Source organism: Lepidothrix coronata, unplaced genomic scaffold (genome assembly GCF_001604755.1).
Source record: "Lepidothrix coronata isolate B3197 unplaced genomic scaffold, Lepidothrix_coronata-1.0 Scaffold11, whole genome shotgun sequence".
Lineage (NCBI taxonomy): Eukaryota > Metazoa > Chordata > Aves > Passeriformes > Pipridae > Lepidothrix > Lepidothrix coronata.
Genome location: NW_016690191.1, coordinates 3,718,257 through 3,732,134, shown reverse-complemented (window position 1 = coordinate 3,732,134; position 13,878 = coordinate 3,718,257). Strand labels below are relative to the sequence as shown.

Below are 13,878 nucleotides of genomic sequence, written 5' to 3'. Positions count from 1 at the left end.
GATTAACTTCTTAAACAGGCACAAACAGCCAAGGTTCAGCCCCAAGGTGAGTGGCAGACACACAACTCATGAACCAGAGCATAGCACAGGAGATCATGGGATGACCTCCTCATTGAGATCATCTCCCCACATGAAACTCCACTCACAGCAGGGTCAGCTCTGAGGTTTCTAGATTACCCCTCGTTTGAATTGTTTGCAGAATGTCATTCCTTGCTAAACTAACTGACGGAAAAAAATAAGTAAGAAAGAAAAAAAGGTGGTAATATCTGAAAAGAATACGGGAAGGAGCACAGCAACAAGTGCTAAAGGCATCCAGAACAAAATTTTATCTGCTGACAACGTTCCTGACACCTCACAGCAGTGCCAGAAGCAGAGGAATACTTTAAATTAGCAAAAAATGCCAACTTTCCAGGTCCTGCTGCACACTGAGCCCCAGGAAGACAACAGCAATTCAAGTCTAGATCTTCCAAGAGACTACAATTCCAGTACTCCCAGGAATGTTGGACGCAACTAAGCATAAAAAACCCCAACACTTTGCTTTGTAACACACACACCAGTTTAACAAGCACTAAGTTTAACTAAAATTGTAAAACCAACTTCCCCTTTCCCTTTCTTCCTCTCCCACCCCTGGGAAAAGACATGAAATCCAAGTTATTGCTGTAGTAGGCAAACATTAATAGTGACTGAAACCACTTAACCATCTATTCTTCTTTCCCTTCCCCTCATTTTTATTTTAAGAAAATCAACATGATGCCCCCAAGAAGGGTTCCAGCATAATTGAATTTCTCCTCCTTTGCTAGATTGAGTATAGATCTAATTTAGGACTAAGTGCAACTCAACACACACCTTATCTCAAGCCACAAATATTCAAGATTAAGAGATGATGAGGGAATCAACTAACAGGACAAGACAAAAAGAAAAATTAAATTCTTCCATACTATCCATGCAGTGAGCTCACAGCACAAGGGTAACAGCAAGGAGCTGAACCAGAGTACGTGGCAATGCATATTTTTCAGGGATCTGCCAAACACTTCAGATTTCACAAGAAAATCCTTGTGTCCTGTAACTCAGCTCTACTCCTTTTCACTTAGCTCAAAGTGTGACCGATGGTAGAAGCCTGATCAAATTCCTTGCTTTATCCACGCTTGAATTAAAGCCTTGGCTCAGCAGACCAAGTTACATGAGCTTTCCCTTTCTTGGAGGATGCCGGCCATTAGTGCTGCTGCCAGTGCTGCAGGTAATACCAGCAAGTCTCAGGGAGCTTCAGTTTGGTTACAAACAAAGAGATTTCAGCTCCTGGTGAAGTAGCTGGTATTTCTGCATCTCTTGTTAGACACTCCAGAGCTGAACTTCTGTTCTCGTCTGCAGATAACATATTAATTCTCTTGAAAAATCCAGCCTACTCTGATCAGGGAAGTGGGAATTTCTTCAAGTAACTAATCAAATCATGTTCACATGGCTGGTTTTCAACTGTCCAATACTGCTGAATATCAAAGAAAAAGTTTCAAAATGTTTATAGGTCAGACAGAGTAAACACAAGTGACTTACTAAGGCAGCAGTTGCCATTACAGGTTGGTTCTGCAGAGGGAGCACCACATCTGGCCACAACGGCCACATGGGCTTCAAATGAACCTCCCCCCAAACTCTCCTGGAAAAGCACCTTCTTGCTCTGCTCCTCCCATAGTCAGCACCAAAACACTTTCAGCTTGTAGCCTTCACCCACACACACATCCATCTGCAACCTCAGTCCAAGCCCAGCTGCTGCTCTTGAACTCTTCTTTAGCTCCAGGGATCTCCATGCCCACCATGGGAAGGAGAGCAGCCTTTAAGGTCCACCCAGCTCCTCTCCGGGGAAGCAAATCCAAAGTCCTAATGGTTTCCCTGAAGTGCAACTGCCTGACCTCTGTACAGGGCATGTGGGAAAGACAAGGGAGGAAATGGAGGGAGAAAAATTTTGTTTGTTGCCAGGAAGCAGAGCCCAACCTCAGGGCATGGGGAAGAGGGTCACAATGTCCATGAGAACTCCTGGATCAGAGCAAGGGGTAATAAGAACCTCTGTTAGCTTCAAAGGGGCTTCTATGAAGTAGACCGTAGAATGGTTTGGACTGGAAGGGACCTTTAAAGACCACCTAGTCCAATCCCCCTGCCATGGGCAAGGAAATCTCTCACTAGGTCTGGTTGCTCCAACTCCCATCCACCTTGACCTTGAACACCTGTGGAGCAGAACTGCTTGTTTCTCAAGGGACAGGCTGACAAACCCGTGACAGGAAAGAGGACAAGGAAAGAGCTGGGTCAAATGGGAGGAGTGAGCAAACAAGGAGAGAACCAGGTCAGGGGAGCCTGTGCGACGCAGCCAAACACTCGCACAGCAGGAGCTGGAAATCTCCGTGTTTAAGGGTGTACACAGGCAAATGCAATATTTTACAATCCTACAGCACTTTTAAAGTGTTCCAAGTGCCTCATAATTGTTAATTAAGCAATAGCACCCACAAATCAGAAGCATAAGTCTGAGATATAACCTATCTCAATTTCTAATAGCAAAACTGTCATGGTTTGACCCCGGGCTGCAATTAAGCCCCACAAAGCCACTTGGTCGCTCCCCCCCAGTGTGATGGGGGAGAGAACTGGAAGGGTAGAAGTCAGAAAATCTCACGTAGAGATAAAGACAGGTTAATAGGCAAAGCACAAGCTGCACATTCAAGCAAAGAAATACAAGCAATTCATTCCCCACTTCCCATGGGCAGGCAGGTGTTCAGCCATCTCCAGGAAAGCAGAGCTCCATCACACGCAATGATGATGTGAGAAGACAAACACCATCACTTTGAATGGCCCCCTCCTCCTTCTTTCCCCTGACCATGATTCCACATGGTCTGGAATATCCCTTGGATCAGCTGGGATCAGCTGTCCTGGCTGTGTTCCCTCCCCATTCCTTGTGCCCCCATCCGGTTCACTGGCGGAGTGAGTGAGAAGCAGAAAAGGCCTTGACTCTCTGTAGAGTCTTCTCAGCAGTAAAGAAAACATCCCTGAGCTATCAACACTGTTTCCAGCACAATTCCAAAACACAGCCCCATATTAGCTCCCACAAAGAAAATTAACTCTACCCCTGCCAAAACCCGCACAGTAACCTGGGGAACAGAAATGACTTTTAAGAAGTCACATACCCACACTCCTCCTGCCTCACAGCCCCGGGCTGTGTCCCACGGCCAGGCAGCACAGTGCTCGCTGAAAGGGGCCGGTGTTCAGCACTTGAATTCAGACTCCTGTTTCAGAGCGTGACCCGATGCCTCGCACACCGCAAGCGATCCCACTCCAGCCGTCTCCCTAAGCCATTCCTTGATCGCCAGCCAAGCCCCATGCAGGGGTAATCTTACCAAAGTAACACCGGTATGTAGCTGTAAATTGTGATTTTGTGCTTGACTTGTCTTATCTGCCTTCCCTCGCATTTTGGCCGCACAAATTATCTTCAGCAATTTCATCTTAGAGCTCATGTTTTACAGTACTGATTTCCCTTAAAAGTATTTTTTTTAAATGTGCTTTTATTAGTTCAACCACATTTGCCAAGTTTTAACAGATGACTTCTTTCTCAGCTGCCTAATTTCAAATTCACCTTTACATAAAGCTTAAGAGGGGGCAAAAAGTCATCCTAAGTAAGTGGGATGTGATGCTTAACATTAAGGTTTATGCAAATACACTTTACAGTATCAGTTGAGGGTCAAGAATCATGAATTTACTCTGCAACATGGGAGAATTAAGAAAGAAAAAGGATGAAACCTAGCCAAAACTTGGAAATATGTATAATCCTGATTAATACAAGGCTACTAGGAAAACGCAGATGTGAAGTCACACCTTTTATTCAGGGGAAAAGCCAAAGTGTACAAGAGCCAAAGAGAACTTATTCTATGCAGTGGCAGACACTGAAATACAGCAACATTACTCCTTCAACATTAATAAAACATGTTGTATACAGAGCTTTTTTCTTTTCAGTCCTTGAAACCCTGCCAAGTCATAAGCTTTTTATGGGAACATTGAAATGAATGTTGATCAGAGCCATAACCATACCAGTTTTAAATTTTACCACCACTTAGAGGCAAAGGTTTCCCCCCAGTCCCTCCCACATCTGCAAATCTGTACATTTTTGAAAAGCCTGATGAACTAAAAAAGCTCATATACCCTCCATCTATGAAGACAATGAATTCCTTCTTGGATTATCAGCTGAACTCAGGCCTTGAAAGCAGTATGAACTTCTCCACCCCCTAAAATGAAGCTCCTCAAAGGTAAAATTTTACATTTCATATACAAAAAATAATAGCTACTTGGTAAGCGAAATTAGAGCTCCAGAGGTCCCCTCATTACCAAGAACACGATATTCTCTTTCCCATCCCTTCCCATATTCATCAGCATCTGCTTTTTCCAAAGCCTAAGCTTTATTTTTCAAAAAGTTAACACTTACTCATAAAAATACAATTAATTTGGAAGTACAAGGCTGCTGGCATCCAGACAAGTGCTTGATCATTTTGTTGTCGTATCTAATGTGATAGAGCTTCAACTGGGTTGGAAAACTTCATAAAATAGGGGGCTGCTTCCTTTCTAATTAAGACAGCAATGAAATTTAACAGCCTGGCATGGAAACTTCTTTCCAGTGTTACGTTTTTGGAACGACTCGTCTACTCTCAGAAATCTTTTACAACACACTACCCAGTACTTCACCCTTTCCAGCTTAAAGGCTTCCATTTGGTGTCCTCTGTACCAAACCAACTGGTGTGTCAAAGATGCTGCACCAGAAGACCTGAAAAATATCTGCAATCCTTAAGATCTACTCACCCTATGTGCTCCTATGTGTATTCTGTAACTGTAGCACTAAAATCTGTGTCCACTGAAATTTATATCCATTCTGTCATTGACACAAATTTAAAAAGGTATTAATTAGGTGTGCAAGGCCTTAAACTTAACAAGGAAAAGGACAAAAAATACACAGCCTACATCCAAGTAGGTCTGTCTTTCAAGTCCCTGGGCTGGGAACTTGGGTTGTTTGTATACCATCCTGATTTATGTTTATTTAAATAATGACAAATATTAGTTTTAAATTTACAGTGATCACTTTATAAGAGGTCTCCAATCCTATCGGGATAAAGAGCTTTCACTAAACAAAACAGTTTGTTTATATTACTGGTACATCTCATAGGAAATACTTAGAATCCCACATGTTCAAAGCAGGACAAAATTACAGCCCATCTTTCCACAAAGGGCTGCTATCTCCTGCTACCAAGGGGCCAGAAGGACCACATGCAGATCACAAGGCCTGAAAGTTCAAGTCCAGAGAGGCTGGTCTGCAGAACTCCAAGTCCAAAATGTCACATGCAAAATAAAAAGAAAACTAAAATCCACCCCGTGCTTTGGCAGCAGTGGAATGGCCAGATGATATGGGAGAATTAAAGAAGTACCAGGAGAAAGCAGATGTGAAGTCACACCTTGGTTCACAGAATCACAGAATATCCTGAGCTGAAAAAGACCCACAAGGATCAAAGTCCAGCTCTTGGCCCTGTGCAGGACAGCCCCAAGAGTCCCACCATGTGCCTGAGAGCATTATCCAAATGCATCTTAAACTCAGACAGGCCCAGGGCTGTGACCACTGCCCTGGGGAGCCTGTTCCAGTACTCAAATACTCTTCAGGTAAAGAACCTTTTCCTAATATCCAGCCTAAATCTCCCCTGACAGGTTCATTCAGGGCAAAAGCAAGGGACCAAAATAGACACTCTCACTCTAGGCAATGAGAAATATCAAAATAAGAATTTAAGGACAGCAAGACTATGACCCCAAGCCTCTCATGTTATTTGTGTTGGCTGTCCCACCACCCCCTTATTAAGGGAAAGCCATAAAAAACATATTTATTCTGTTACTGTTATTATTGATTTGCATCTACAAACACAGTCAAAGATTTATCAAATGTAGTGAGCTCAGAACTTAGATGAAAGTTGCTTTCTGTTAGACTCACCTGACGGGGATGTACAAAAACTCAGAGAAAGGTTTGAGGATTTTTATGTTTCAGATAATACTAAAATTAATTTTAAAATTTAGGCAGATTAGGAAAATTAACTGTCTATTCTAGAAAACCTTGCATCTGTTTCTACTGTTGATAGCAACACAACAAAACCCCTTATGGCACAGCATGCAGCTGTATGGGAACAGGAGAAAGGACCACCTCCAGCATGCAGAGAGTCCCAAAGTAGTTAAGAGTTGCACACGTACCACAGTTGTAACCCAACAGCCCAAACACAGCAACACTGCAACTTTCCATCTCAGATTAATAAGAAATTATCTTCAGTAAAGCTGAAAGTGAGTTTTAATGCAACCCTAAAATAACCATTCACACATGCAAACCAATTACTGGTGCAGGTACTCAAGTGTGAAAGCAAAGACAGAGCAACACTCTCTCCTTCTCTCAAGTACGTTAAAAAATTCCATGTTCCTATAAAGATGCCTCTCTATATGCAGGTCCTGTGTTTTGTCTCTCACTGACTGTACTCTGGAATTGTGCTCGTACAAGGAGCAGCAGAGCAAAGATCTCCTCTACAGATGATCCTCTCTTTTGCTAGGGCCACAAATAGAAATTACAAAAGAAATATTTAAAATCGTGGATATTTAGTGAAACCTCCTCAGTGCACTTTCCATGCCCTCTTGCCTAGTGACTGCACCAACTCTCCCCTCTATCTAGAGACTGAAAAAGCATTTCCCCTATTTGTACACAAGCGACAGCAAGTCAGTTTTGAAGGGGAAAGAAGAAGAAAGGCAGCACTGAAAACTCTAAGGATTATTTACGAACAAGCTGAAGCCCTATAAACTTGGCTATTGAAGAAAGATAATCCTCTCTAGCTTATGCCAAGTGGGTCAGACAGAGGAAGAACCTCAGCAGTCTTCAAAGTCGAAGCAGATGGGGAAGTGAATAAGTGCCCATGTGAGCGAAAAGGAAACAAGCTTCTGTTCATTTTAGCTTGTTTCAGAGCGTCAGTTTGCTACACACCATCAAAATGCCAGACCTCTAACTGACACAAGCAGAGGAGCTCACTTCTGTAAGAAGTATTGGAACTGCAGAGTAATTACTTAAGACTGCTACTGATACAAAAAAAAAAAAATGAAGCCCTGGTGTGCTCATATTTAAGATGTTGCTTAGCTTGGTAGGAGGCAATCAGGTAAAGTGGAAGGAAGGTGCTAAGAGGCAGAGACTGAAAGAAATGTTCTTCGCTTTGTGGCTATGAAAAAACCCCTTGGGATTCTTTATCATTAGTGTTTCAGTATCACAGATATAAATATTTATGTAGCTTTAAGGTAGGCTCTACTTTAGAGCTAATTGTAGCTCTAATTAGAGCATTTTAAAAAAACACATGAGCTTGTAACTAAATTTTTTACCCTTTTTGAAACAAAAAAGCACAGTCCATGCATGCCACAAGATGAACATACATCACATTCTTTAAAAAGCTGAAGTTGACCTCTTGGTCCTTTCTCAGGCTTTACATCGCCAGACAAGATCTGGGCCAAGACCATTTCCACACACAGGGATGCATCTCTGTCTCAGGCTAACCTCATCATCCAAGTGGTGAAACCTAAAACCAACTAATCTCTCCCAGGGTTATGCTTGTGGAACTGGGAATCCCTCCATCTGCCTCAGCAATACAAAAAGATCACTGGCTGCAAAATAAACAGCACATGAACCACAGAACAATAGCCCCTCCAGTCAATGCTGCTCATGCCACCCACCAAGGGCTAATAATTTTCTAACAGATCCCTCCCCCTAAAAAAACCTTTTCATACTTTGAAGAAAGATCTTGTGCAAGTTGACAACATGCAACTTCTTTTGGATCCCTAAAAAGGAAGGACTCCCTTCTGCTCTGAACTCCTGGGAGTTTTGCAAGCTATCTGCAATCAGAAGCAATAAACCCTGAAGGAGCACAGAAATAGTTTTAATCAAGAACATCTAAATTGAGCTGTGACCAGTAGAAGGAGGAGTATTCAGTGTTATAGTTTGCTAGGGAGACATAGAGAGCCAAGGACATGCTGAGGAGATGCTTGTCTTCCAAAGAAAATATTGCTAAGAGAAACAGGCAACCTTCCACCATTTATTTTAGGAGGTGGCTGCTGAGCTGCATCAGCTATTCCACTGGTGTCTCCATGAGTGTTTTTTGCCCAGGACTTCTGCTGGAAGAGCCAGAACTGCAAAACTTGTAAGAAAACTCCACAGGAAGAGGCACTGAGAGGTTGCACAACACCACCCCTTTTCAGATACATGTATCTTCACTTATGCAAACTCAAGTGATCTTCTGATATTTAGGCTGGGTTGTGTGGAGCACCGTTAAGACAAGAATAGGTGTATGAAGTCTTTTCTTGTTTTTTTGCAGTGTGTTTAACTACACATCAAGAAATTTGCTAAAATGAGAAGTGTGAAGGAATGGGGAAAGGCTGTGTTGTGAGAAATAACAAGGGGAGAGCTTGAAACTACAATCACTTTAGTTTATTTTCCTATGATCAGTTATCATGCAAGCTGAAAAGTTAACTACCTTGCTTTATGTAACTTTTTACCATGACAACTAATGACAGTTATTCCTCTTAGCTAAGAGACCATCATTCTTACAGCAGCTTTAAATGTTTTAAGATGCAAAGCAAGGATTCCCCCATATTCCTTTCCCCACTAAAAAAAAACTCAACGTTAACCTTGAGGACCACATAAAGTTGCATTTGCTGTAGTCAAACCTTTTCTCTGCACTCTGGTGTAGAGGGAGGGGGGGGAAAAAAAGATATACAAGTTAACAGACTCATATTGGCTTTTAACAGTATCCCCACAAAAAGGATTTTTTTTTTTTTTTACACGGACATTTGACCTGGGTTAACACTGCAGTGTGGAGAGTTGAAAAGGGATCACCTGATGAAACAGAAATACCTCCCTCCAAACTATATTGCAGGAATTACAGCCAAGCACCCCAACCGCAGCAAACAGTAAGAGCCTTCTGGAACAGCACACGTTTTGTGTCAGCAAAGCAGCACTAATACAAAACTCAATTCAAATAAAGGAGTACTGACCCTTCAGAAAGGGTACGGCTTCAACAGGCTTCTACCACACCAAACACAGACCACCGAAGATATTCAAACCATTGCAAAAAATTATTATATCAAAAGGAGGAAAACAGTGTCAGCCTTGTACATGTTTTGTTGTTGAATAATGACAGTGTTTACCTTCCCAACCTAACACATTACTGCTCTGGACCCAACTTTAAAGCAGAGTACATGACAGAATTAATTATGTCCTTTCCTCTTAACTACCATTCCCTGGTTATTTATTAGCTCAGTCTGCATATATTCATAGATAAAAGGATTTAAAACTGCTGCCTAAATACTTCCCTGGTTTGCAGAGTCCTCTCCACCCTCTAGACAGGCAGTGGCATCAATAAATACAGCCTTAGGCTGTAAATTAGTCACTCCTCAAGTAGTTGAAGGAGACATGGGGGAACCACAAGTGCACTGTGACAGGCAAGAGCATCTCATGGGCAACACGGTGATGGATCACAGGCAACAATCTCCCACAGACACGCACTACACATGGCTCTGCTAAGGTCTTTTCTCCGATTTAGTAAAATGCAAAGGCTGCCAGCACATCCAGCTTTGTCTTACAGCCCACTCCAGCTTGCAGTTTAGCAAACCATCAGGCAGACCATCTGTCAGAACTACAAGGTCCACCTCTGTTGGAGCACCCATAGCTTGGAGGCCACCAGCCAGTTCCTGTGTCTTTCTGGAAAATACAAAAGCCATGACACGCCACATAGCCTGAGTTCACAGTACCTCAACAAAGGAATGGCAGAGAGATAAATTCAGATAAGCTACCTAAATGTAAACCTCAAGGGAACCCAAAAGCCTCTCTGGAGTTTTCTATTTGGCTAAAATGAGATTTTCAGGCTAAAGACCTATTCACTCTCCTGAGGGACAAACACTGGGGATAAGCAGATTGGAGAAGACTTCTGCTTTAAGACTGAATCAATTTTATTTCACTGAGGTCCATCATCTCAAGGTACAGAGGCCAGAAGCTTCTACACTGACCATCCACTGTAAGGAGATGAAAAGGGAAAGAGGATGGGTACTGCTACAGACCCAGCAGCAGAAAGCAGAGAGAGAAAAAAAGAAAACCCTTTCACAGGCACTTCACAAAGAGCAGCAGCACTTTTATCTTTGTCAGCACAGATTTTAGGATACTATATTCCTGTGTGAATACTGCAGTCACTGTTTGGCCTCATCCAGAATCACAAGCAATTCCAACTAATACATCAAATTAGCTGCGTATCTGGGGATTAACTTTCTGTCTTGCATCAGAGGTCAATCAAATCTTCTCTCCATCACAGAGAAAGGAACATAAAGTCCATTTTGGCATAGTAGCACACTTAATTCTTCCACTAAAGGCACTATGGCACTGGATTTGCACTCAGGAGAATGTCCCTGTGCTATGGAACAGCACAGAAACTGGGTTTGAGAAGGTATTTAATAGCAGCAAAGACCTCGTGTTTGCAATCAACACACAGAAACCCTCTTAATCACTGACCAACTTGAATTTAGCATTTTAGTGGTATAGATGGGGTTTAGAGATGAAAGTAGAGTGTTAAATTTGTTTGGGATCTTCCATCTTTTGGGCTAAAAAAATATAAAACTCTGACACTTTTTATGATCTCTCCAGAAACTCCTACCTAGAACTATTGAGGGAAACAGGGAAGAAAAAGGGATGGAGGAAGAGCAACTGTATCTAAAAATCTGGAAGTAGTAAGGTTCCATTTCATAACAAAATGGCATTAAGTGATACCAGCAAGTTTACTTTCTAGTGGGGAAAAAAAAAAAAGCAGAGCATCTCCTGAAAAATTTTTTTATAAATTGGTGAGACTAGGGAGTAACATGCAGATGAAAGCTGTATTTCATTATTGTGCACCATGTCCACTTCATTTGATTAAATGAATAAATGAGATCCTTATGTCACACTGGAGGCACTACCCCTACTTTTGTTTACTACATCTTTCTAGCCTTAACCACAGCACACGCAGCACAGCTGGCTGGCAGCTCAACGTTACAACACAACACACAGAGAAGTTAAGATAGGGGAAGTGATTCTTAAAAAAAAAAAAAAAAAACCACAGAAAAAACCTTGCTCCACTTACCTAAGCAATGTTGTCATTAGAGAGTTTTCCAGTAATAAAATCCAAGAAAAAAAGTCTGAAAAAAAAACCACAGAAAAAGGCAAACTTTTAGTAAGTAGGATAATGCTCTCACTTTTTTCCTCAGGAACTTGAAAAGTCAGTGATTTAAAGAAAAAGAAGTACATTCACTCCATTAGTTGCATTTCAGATAGTTATTTGTAACAAAAAGGTGCTCCTCAGGCAGCAAATGTATCAGAAACAATAGGGCAGATTTTTCACTGCTGCTGCCAGCATTATACCAGTGCAATTCCCCAAATGTCAATCACATTGGACTGCAATAAAACTAGTGTTATCCAGCAGACGAGTCAGGCCTAAGGCAATTAGCTAAGCTGCCCCATTTAGATTTTCAGTCATTTCTCCCTCCCACCGAGCTGGAATATCAGAAAATGTGGACCAAGCTGTGGAGTGAGAAGCGAGGAGTCAAATACACACACACACACACACACACACACACACACACACACACAGAGTAAGGCTGAAGGTGGCCAGAACCAAAAATGTTGCTTATTAAAAAAATACCCAAATCACCCCAGGGCTAATTGCAAAAGACTCTAAGGCAGCAAAAGACAGAACAATATTAAGAAAGCTGTGATATACGAGACTTCATTATCGCATAAAAATAAAAGGCACAGTGTGAATTGCTGGTAAAAATGGCATGTGGCCACGACAGGTCTTACCAAAAATCACTGCTACCAAAAAAAGCCCTCAAGGCTTGTTGAGAGTCATGAATGCAGACTGAAAAAAAAAAAAAAAAAGAAAAGAAACCAGAAACCACACACCCAAACTAACTGAATATGGATGACTGCAAGGCTCCAAATCAAAGAGGGAGTTGACCACTGTTTAGGAGGAAGAAATCATTGCTTGTTCCAAGATTAAAAACTTATAATTCTGGCCCTGGCTGAAGCACTATCATTCACTAATCTGGTACAATTTAGTCGGGCTGATCCCCCCCTCAGACAGAGGGGCATTATCAAAAGTTCCTCCATTCATTTTGCTTCCTGTTAGCCAGTGAAAGCCCCTTTTATATGCTCCTCCAGAGGCTGTTAAAGCCAAGGAAGACTTTCCGATAGAGAAGATAAGGTAGTTGGATTTATTCATGAGAGGAGGAAGGGAAGTTGTACAGGCTGATTACAGCTGCTCCCAAGTTGAAAAGTAGAGGTTTGGAGGAGGGAGGTGGAAGATGATGGATTTTTCATTAATAAGCATTATACCACTACCACTACTGTTAGAAGTAGCATTAACTCTCCTGATACTCAACTACATTTTACTCGTAAGTTGGCATCACCAAATACACACGTGGTTGAATAATTCAAAAATACATGGAAAAGGCAGAAGAGGATATTTTTTAAAGAGATTGAGTAAATAATTTTTTTAAAAAAATAGAATACCTAAGACTGTAAGGATAAACTAGCCAGAATCAGAGGGAAGACACTGCCTATAATTGGTCTCAAGACTAAGACTGTTCACAAATCATTTTCAGGGTCAGATCCTGTTCTTATTGCCAACATGAGCACTCTCAGACATCAATGGAGAAGGATGGTGATTTCCAAATTACTTAACATGTGTCAGCAATTTTGAACAGTTGCTTTGCAGATTCTTAAAGCAAACCAAGCAAAACCCCACAAGAGAGCCCAGTATAGTACTTGGCGGATGAAAAGCTGCCTGGAAATTCTATCAAGACTCTGAAAAACATTCCCCCATTAATGTTCAAACACTCTGGTATAGTTAGAATAGTTTTTAAATGCAACAAGATGGAAATGCAAACAAAAACACATTTCTCAAGTTTAAAAAGGTCAAGCCAAAGCAGCAAAGCTCTACCAGAAGTTAGGGCTAACAATGATGGTTACAGGGGTAAACCCTGCCTCTTCCTTCCCCTCTCCCAGACTATTCTTCTCCAAACGAAGGAGAAAAATAAACAAGAATCAAAATATCCACAGCAGAAAATCAAATTCAGCTTTAAAAGAAAGAAAATTACTCAGCTATACCTCATCATTACTCCATCCAGTCTGAACACACATCAAGTCATTAACTGTTTTCCCCTCTGACAATGCCAGATGAGATCAATATAAGCAAAAATAATAAACTGTTTTTCAACGCACTGTTATATGAATGAGACAGACTTAAATGCCAAGTGATGCATTTTTGAACACCATTTTGAATCAGACAAGGATGGAGTGTAAATCTCTACTGAGCAGAAAGAGAGTATAAACAAATCTAGAATAGTATGAAGATTCAGCAAAGACAGTCCAAAGGTCACCACGTGGAGGGTGAAGTATTAAAGGTACTTAAGTAAATAGGGACAAGGCTGATCAACTACCTCTTGCTTTGCAGAATATCCATATGCAACCAAAAAGCAACAAGCTACAACAAAATCCAGAGCTTATTTTGATCCAATTTCACCTTTAGGTTATTATAATAAATATACACCATACAAAACTTCAGCATAAACTGTACTGATCAGTTTGCTCAGTGGTCACATAATTTCTTCTCAGTCATCAAAGAATTAGGGAACCAGGAGACAACAGTGACTTTCTTTTATGCCACCAGCCTGTATCTCTTCAGACACATCACTCAAGGCAAAGCTCAGCTGGCATCTGCTCTCCCCACTTTGTGCTGCAGTGGCAATCTTGCGTGTTGCAATCACCAATTTCAATCATAA

At 41.5% G+C, this 13,878-nt stretch overlaps 1 protein-coding gene across 7 annotated transcripts in view; it reads right to left on the bottom strand.

Moving 5' to 3' along the window:
* AKAP13 (A-kinase anchoring protein 13) overlaps positions 1–13,878 on the bottom strand; it is a 213,160-nt gene that overhangs the window by 181,033 nt on the left and 18,249 nt on the right. For all 7 annotated transcript variants that reach the window (XM_017805073.1, XM_017805077.1, XM_017805078.1 and 4 more), the window contains exon 2: positions 11,181–11,235. The gene's annotated coding sequence lies outside the window, so the exon portion shown is untranslated. The remainder of the gene's footprint in view (positions 1–11,180; positions 11,236–13,878) is intronic.